This window comes from Clinocottus analis, unplaced genomic scaffold (assembly GCF_023055335.1).
Source record: "Clinocottus analis isolate CAN_PGR_092001 unplaced genomic scaffold, fCliAna1.0.p SCAF_1, whole genome shotgun sequence".
Lineage (NCBI taxonomy): Eukaryota > Metazoa > Chordata > Actinopteri > Perciformes > Cottidae > Clinocottus > Clinocottus analis.
Genome location: NW_027175820.1, coordinates 800,003 through 808,027, shown reverse-complemented (window position 1 = coordinate 808,027; position 8,025 = coordinate 800,003). Strand labels below are relative to the sequence as shown.

Genomic DNA, 8,025 nt, shown 5'->3' with positions numbered 1-8,025 from the left:
ACCCCCACCTCTTTCCTCTTTGTCGGTGGTTTGCCTCCGACTGAGGCGGCAGGCCTCGGATGTTTGGTAATGGCCACTTAGAGTAATCAATGGGCCTCTTAGAAGTTGCGAGATGAAAGAGGAGTTTGACAGCTAATGTGTGCCTTTCCTGTGACGTGAACGGCATGGCGATGCCGCCGCCGCCGCTGCCGCCGCGAGCGCTTTGAAGGCTCAAGGATGGATGCACGCACCCGGGGGTGGAGTGGTGGTGGTGGTGGTGGTGGTGGTGGGGGCGCTCAGATTCATCCCACGCTGAAGGCTCACCTTTAGCAGCGGAGCCAGCACAATGGCGAAGTGGCAGCCGCTCACACACACACACACACACACACACACGCAAACACACAAAAAGCCGGCACGAAGACACGCGCTCTCACTCTCCCTCGCCCTGTTTTATATATCTGTCACATTTTGGCGCACCTCCTCTGCAGCTCCCCGTGCCAGCTCCCATTCCACGCTCTCCCTCGGAGACGTGTTCGGGTAAACATTTCACGCTTGCTTATGCTAAAGGGAAGTGGCAGCGGCAGGTACGGTGACAGGCAGAGAACTGTCTGTGCCCAGGGCTGCCGCTGACGAACCGAGTCCCTCTCTCTACGTCTTCTCCCCTCCGCGCTACTTTTATCCTCTAAATAATGGATGGAGAGCATTCGACGATGCATTCGTTCTAATTCATCAACGCAGCGGAGAGAGAGAGAGAGAGAGAGAGGACCCCCTCGCCCAAGTGAGAGGGAAAAACAAAGCGATTGTAATGTAAATGATTTGCGCTCAAACGAAAATGAGCTTAGCGGGAGCGCCGCGCTACGACGCGTGCAGCTGTTGCGTTTATTTTTTTTTGTGGGGGGGGACTCGCCGCGCTATGCCGTCACCCCCCGACACGCACGCCCAGATTTCGCTTGGCGGAAGGCGAAGCACGTCCTTTGAAGAGGAAGAGGCGGAAATAAAAAAGGAAAACATTTACAGAAGAAGGGGAGGAAGGAGAAGGAGGGGGGGTGGGGGGTGGGGAGGAGGGTCGTTTCCCATAACCCACCAGCGCTCTTTGAACACGACCCCGTGGTGGTCCGCGGGCCCCCCTCTGAGGGGATAGGGTGGCGGATAGGCCTCCACTTCGCACACGCCCACACGTACACGTAGACATACAGCGCAGGAGGTGTGTGTGTGTGTGTGTGTGTGTGTACGTGTGTGTGTAGGTGGGGTGGGAGAGGGGGATGGGTACGGACAGGAAGTGATCTTACAGTCTGCAACACTCTCCCCCATGTCTCCGGGGGGCTGTTAACTTACAGCTAGATCTCTTTGGTGTGGCTGAGATGGTAAATGTTTGCTGTGTGTGATGGAAGGAGGGAGGGAGGGGGGGAGGGGAAGTGGGGGGGGGGGGGGGGGGGGTGAGCGGGGGAGACACCAACTGCAGTGAGCGAAACTTTCTTTCCCTCTCTCTCTTTCTCTTTCCTTCTTTCTTTCTCTTCCCCCTCTCTCTCTCTCTCACAGCGCCGGGTTGATGGAGTCTCTCAGCGTCGCTCCACCTCGTGCTTCCTCTAACCTGAAACACATGACGTGTGTTCAGCCAGCAGGAGCCTGCCGTTGATCCTGGCTTCAGTTACAGTAATGTCAAATAACAGCAGCATTATCACCCCCCTTACACACACACACACACACACACACACACACACACACACACACACACACACACCCCTGCGCCAGGTCGTCTTGTTTGGGTTTGAAATGGGAAAGCGGAAACTAGCTGTTTTGCCACATTAGTTCAGGGGGGAGGATGAAATAAAATACATTTCTATAAGCCAGTCTCACAGCGTTCGCTCCTGACCAGCAGGGGGCGCCACCTCTGGTCGCAAAAAGAAGTGAAATTGTTCAGATGTCTATAAGAAAGGGACTCGACGACTTGATTTATTCCCTCAGTAAACACTGTAAACATGAGTTTATGTCTCAATCTCTATGTTCAAGTCTTCTTCATGATGTTCATTATGCTCCATTTAGATTAAATAGACCATAAAACAGAGAATGCTTTAGGGCGGACCCACTGTGATTGACAGGTCGCTGCCTCCACCAGAGTCCCGCCTCCATGTTCCTAATATGGTAACTTCCGTTGATTAGCTCGCAATAAAACAACATGGCGGCGGTCACCATGATGTCCACTTCTTATAAACACTCTATGATTGTGTTTATTAGTCTGAGCACTCACATAAGAACTTAGCATTAGCAGTGCGCAATATGTTTTTTTAATATATAAGTGATTATCTGTCAAATCATTATAGAATGATCTCTCTCTCGTTTAAAGTGAAAGTTTCAAGATAACACACGTAAACCACTATTTTATTCATATATATGTATATATATATATATATATATATATATATATATATATATATATATATATATATATATATATATACATACATATATGTCGCATCCAAAAGTTTCTGAGGCCAAATATAATCCAACCTACCTTTTGTAAAGTCATGTGTGGGTCCTGAGACGATATTTTAAAAAGAATGAATCCCATATTTCCTATCCTTCCTATATGTGTGTGCAGATGCAGATCCTCACCTTTGTTCACCTGTCATCATCCACGCGGGACGAGAGCTTTGTGAAGCAATGTGCGATGTCTGCTCGTCTCTTGCACACATTGCAAGTACTGCATCAGCTGCTTTGCTAAAGTTGAAAACACAGATTGTAAAGAGGAAAAAAAAATATATTTGCACAAAGACATATGCTGCACTCTAAAAAGCCCAACTTCAAATTTGTTGTCCTAACACATTTTTTTAAGTTGAGTCAACAAATATCGTTGAAAAAAGTTGAACTAACTCAAAATCTCAATTTTATTAATGAGGAGTGGAATCCACTGAAAATGTTAAGTTGAGAAAACTTAGTATAGTGAGTTGGGCATCTACTGAGGTAACTAAGACCACTGTGCATGTGTCAGTAAACACACAAACACACAAAAATAAAACATATATATATATATATATATATATATATATATATATATATATATATACTACTTTAATATTATATTTTAAATAATGAAATAAATATTAAAATATTTTCTTTAGCCCCTGTTTAAGATACATTGATTTGATAATACCATTGTTTCTTTATTATATTTTGATAGTTTTTCAGATCTCATTTGATTGACATGTACTTTTTACATCTTAATCTTAAACTGCTGAATGTCTGTTGACAATATATGTTCAATAAAGCGAGAGAGAAGAAAAAACCGCCAACTGCCATAAAAGAAGCAGAAGAAGAAGATAAAGAAGAAGAAGAAGAAGAGATTCAAATATCCGTCTACCACTGCGCATGCGCACTTCCGCATGAGAGAGCAATTTCGCGCCGGTCAACGGCAGCTCAAGTGTTTCTGCAGAATGCCGTTTACGTCCCGCACCACTTAACCAGGTAAGACTGTGTATGTTCAGCCTACTTTTCACGTGTTCATAACGTCATGTGTAATTTTACGATAACGACCCGCTCGTGTTAGCTAGGTTAGTTAACATGTTGCTGCAGTGCTTCGCAGTTCTTTAGCGTTGGTGGCGTCGGGACTGCCTCCAGACTAGAGGCTCTAGTTCACTCTTTAGTTACCCGCGCGTAGCATTCAGGGGCACTAGATAGCGACCAGGACCTGGACGGTAGTGCCGTTGGCACCTGTTCGCCCGCAGGGACCACGCGAGTCGCCCGCGAGGCATGTTGTAAGAATAGAACACATTTTGAGCTTCGTCAAAAATATATTTGTTTTTATCAACCGACCTGTCTACATGGTCACGTTACAACTCTTCTCTGTAACGCCATGCACACAGACACGGGCGGGCACACAGGTGAACACCCAGTGGACAGAGAGCAGCGAAAAATACGTTGCGTGCTTTTTACAATGAGATTTGCAGCTATCACTTTTAAAGCAGTAAATGTATTGCTGCAGCGTGGAGCTCCATGAATGGACGTTTCTCTCTTGAGACACTGCAGTGACAAAGCCTGCACACTTTGTGGTTGACATTAAATTGAAGTTAAAGTTGCATCATTGTTTCTTTTATATGCAAACTGTTTTGTATGTTTCTAAAAGTGCAACTCTGCAAATAATAAGTGGATTTAGTGATATTGTGTTGTCCAAGTTTAATTTTTTGTGTCATTCTCCAAATTTATTTTGTATTATGTCAAATTTTTAATCTTCAATTTGTATTTTTCAGATGACAGATGTCCTTGCCCACAAAGTGTACAGCTCTGCGAGGTCTACCTTTTCATTGTGAAGGAGAAGCCGGACGGCTTGCTAAAGACATGTCTGGTAAGACCAATTTGTCATTAAGGTTGCACATTGAGCAAGAACACACTAATGCAAACTTTCATCAAACCCTCATTTCTACTTCACTGTTACTTTGTTAATCCATCTAAATTTTTAATAAGTGTAACTTTTATAGTTTTTAATTTTATGTAATATCGCCAATACTGGCAATGTTACTGTAGCATCAAGGTTACAAGTGAGTGTAATGCCTGCATCACATGCATTTTGTAACAGCAATTCTCCTTCAAATTTACATTTATAATTCCAAGCCCAAATTGGTCATGGGTTTTGAGAATGATGCATATACACATTTTGTCAGTATTTAAATTACAAAGTTATTCTGTCAGTACATTTTCAAAGTTGAAGTACACTTTTGTTGAGCTAATCTTTTTGAGAAAATAAAACAAAAACCTTTACATCAACACCCTTTGCCGCTAATACTCTTTAGGGTGAGAATCTGGCAGATTTGGAATAGTAATGTCCATTGTTTTATAGCAGATTTGTTCCAGTTTAGGTTTTTGTCACTTATTAAATTAAAGGGAGCCTGTACCATGAGAGCAAATGTTTCCCTGTCTTTTGCTCAATTTATTTAATTTAACAGACTATGACGATTTAAATACTATAATACTAATGTGTAGGAGGTGACTCTTGTATGAAAGTTTTATATTTTAGTTTTCAAAATCTGCATGAAAATGTATTTTGGCTTTTAAATTGTATTGTTACAGAGTGATGAAGGAAAAAAAGATGAACACTTAAGAGGCGGTGAATATTTATTATTGTCTCTGTATTCTTGTTTTTGTGTAGAATACAGACCCGAAGGAATCTTATGTGAAAGAAGTTGAACTGGGACTACTTGCTGAAGATGACGTTGGGACGGTCCGCTCAAGTCTAACAACACTAAGCATCGCCCTGATTACTGAGAAACGGATTGTCATGGATGATATATGCGACATCCCAACTGCATTTGCCCTTTTGTTTGGACTCATCTATGCTCTCAACCTGGAGTATCCGAAGGACATGAGGTACACCTTCGAAGTGATTCAAAGTTGTTCATGAACCTTGGTACCCAGTGCTCTGCCCGGGTTCGGTCCTTAAAAAGCAGTTTGCTCAAGTAGCCTGCCATATGTAAACCCCGCCTATGGTCTTGGCTGGATTTTGAGGGGGGTAAGAGTTCAGGTTGCAGTTGTCTTGTTACAGACAATACATTTTTTTATGTCCATTCATTGTAAAAACAATATAACTATGTCCCACTGCTGATAGTGTACAGTGCCCATAATGATAAACTGATATTGGAATCAGCATTGGTACTGTGTATGTTAAGAAAGCATAACTTGTACTAAATTGTTTTTTGCATCTTAACAGTATTTAAGATATTGCAGTTTTAAACAGTAACTGGATGGATAGATGCATGGATAGGATAGGTTTTTAAGCCATTGTATACCTCCCACCAATGCCATTGTCCTTCTGTGTTTTATATATGTTCCATCATATACAATGTCCCAAAGCTTGTATCAAGGCCTTGCTTTTGGATTACATTTTTTATTTTTTTTGCAGCCATTTGGATTTTATGTCGATGTTTAAGTGTTGACACCTGGAATTTGTATAGTTATGCAAACAAATGTTTACTTGTTAATAAACATTTTGTGTTTGAAGAAGTTTGTTTTGTTTAACTGTTGACTTTTCCAAAGAAAATGGTGTACATTTTTAATTTATTTAAATAAAGGCAACGTTGCAAAGAATTGAGTGTACTCAACTAATGGGCAGTGAAATTTAGTAACGACACTTTAAGTTTGAAGTAAGTTTTCTCAACAATAAATTTAAAGTTATGTTGATTTATGTTTTCAATTTACAAGAACACACAATTTCAAGTTTCTCCAACTTAATATTTTAAGTGTTCTGAACTTAAGTACATGAGTAGATGTGACTATCAAATTAAGTAGTGGTAACTTAAATACATAAGTAGGTCTGACTAGTAATGTTACGTTTGACAAACTTAAGATAGCACTTTGAGTGAACTTCTTATTATAAGTTGACACAACTTAGTTGAGTGAACTCAAAAAGGCTTTGCAGCTGGTTGCCTCACTTTTTTAAGTTGACTCAACTTTTTTTTTTTTAGAGTGTGCACTTTCATCTCTCTAATCATGCAGGAATGAATGAAACATGCGGCGATATCACTTACAAAAGAGACTTGGCTTTGAGAGGAAATGAGAAACGCCGGCGCTGTGGAAATGACTTAATGTTTGTAGTTTCCGCTCCTCAACTGTCGGAGGCTTAAATTGTCTCGGGCGAAAGAGGAAAAACAAATCCAAGCCCCTTTTTTCTCGTGCGCTTTGGGTTTTTTTGGCCACGGGATCGCGTGAAGACAACTATTCCCCCCGAGCCGCCGTAACGAGATGAAACTTTATGAGAAGCAGAGAGACTTTTGTTCTTGTAACAATGGCCGTCAGCTCGGCCCGCTGTGCGCCTACAGGTACTGCCGGGAAATATCCACACTGGTGTTAATCCATGAAAAATGTTACGGGTCTTATCAGGAATGCCGGTTTGTTAAAAATAAAAATAAAACACATTTAAAAAAAAAAAAGCCTCTATGCCGCATCCGAGCCAAGGTTAAACCCGCAGAAGAAGGGCTCAATCTGCAATATGCGTACAAATAAAAGAGGAGAGTTTAGTGAAGGGACACTTTTTGGTGTCCCCTTTATTTCCTTTCTCCGGCGTTCTTAATCAGGGACTCTTTAAGTCCTTGGTTTGATCCAGCGTCCCCCCCCCCCCCTCTCTCTCTTTGGTAAGCTCCTCTGTGTAAAAAATCTCTGCGCCAGTAACACCACAAAGGCTTACTTATCTGGGCATTACCTATTAAAGGTTTAAACCCCCGCATCTCTGATAAACACTGCCTATAAGGCCTTTATCTCCCTCGCGGCCTTATCGCGCTCTTGAAGGTCCTTCTCCCGAGGCGCAGTAATTTGTTTAATTAAAGTGTCATTTCGGGGGGAAATATGGCCAGGGCTGCGGCACGTGATGCAAAGAAGTTTACCAGCCGTTCATTCTTTATTTTATTTTTCTCCCCGCTCTTTGTCCAGGGCTTAGATTTAGATTAACTCCCTGGTGTTTGCTCTCCTTTTTTTTTTTATTTTCGCAATTTTTTTTTTTTTACTGCAGATATTTGCAGACAGCAATGGAACCGGAAAGAGACAACAGAATCAAATATACCCCCCATCCTCCCCATCCTCCCCATCCTTTAGCTGCTATCTAAATGGAGCCCTGAGAGGATTGGCTTTCTGGCCTCGCTGCTTGTGTTGTCAGCACTTTGGGCGATTTGTGTGTGATTTCATTAGGAGGCAAAATAACAGCCGGATGAAGAGGAGAAGGAGCGTGTATGCAAAGCGCCGCCGTGTCGCTGGCGCTCTCAACGCTCACAGGACGCCTTTTCAAGAGCACATGAAGCGCTCACGCCGCCGCCACGAGGTAAGTGCTGCAAGGAAAAGTTCACGAGAACATTTCGGGTGGTGTCACAGTTATTACGGGGTTTTTACACTCGGATCAGAAATATTCTAAATTCAAAGGTTTTTTTTTACAACCCTGGGTTTAGTAAAGTACTCTTGATGATAAAAATATGAATATTCATTTGTTAAAAGAAAGAGTTTTCTGAGAGTAAAGAACGACGGGCTGCTGATATATTGACAAAACCAAATGTTTTATGCGACCACCCTGAG

The 8,025-nt window shown here is 42.3% G+C and overlaps 1 long non-coding RNA gene across 1 annotated transcript; it reads left to right on the top strand.

The window, feature by feature from the left end:
* The first annotated feature begins 3,365 nt into the window (after window positions 1-3,365).
* LOC137784200 (uncharacterized) lies at window positions 3,366-6,404 on the top strand. Its single transcript, XR_011077378.1, has 3 exons — window positions 3,366-3,441; window positions 4,224-4,318; window positions 5,120-6,404. It is a non-coding gene; the product is annotated as an uncharacterized lncRNA (long non-coding RNA).
* The last annotated feature ends 1,621 nt before the right edge of the window (window positions 6,405-8,025 follow it).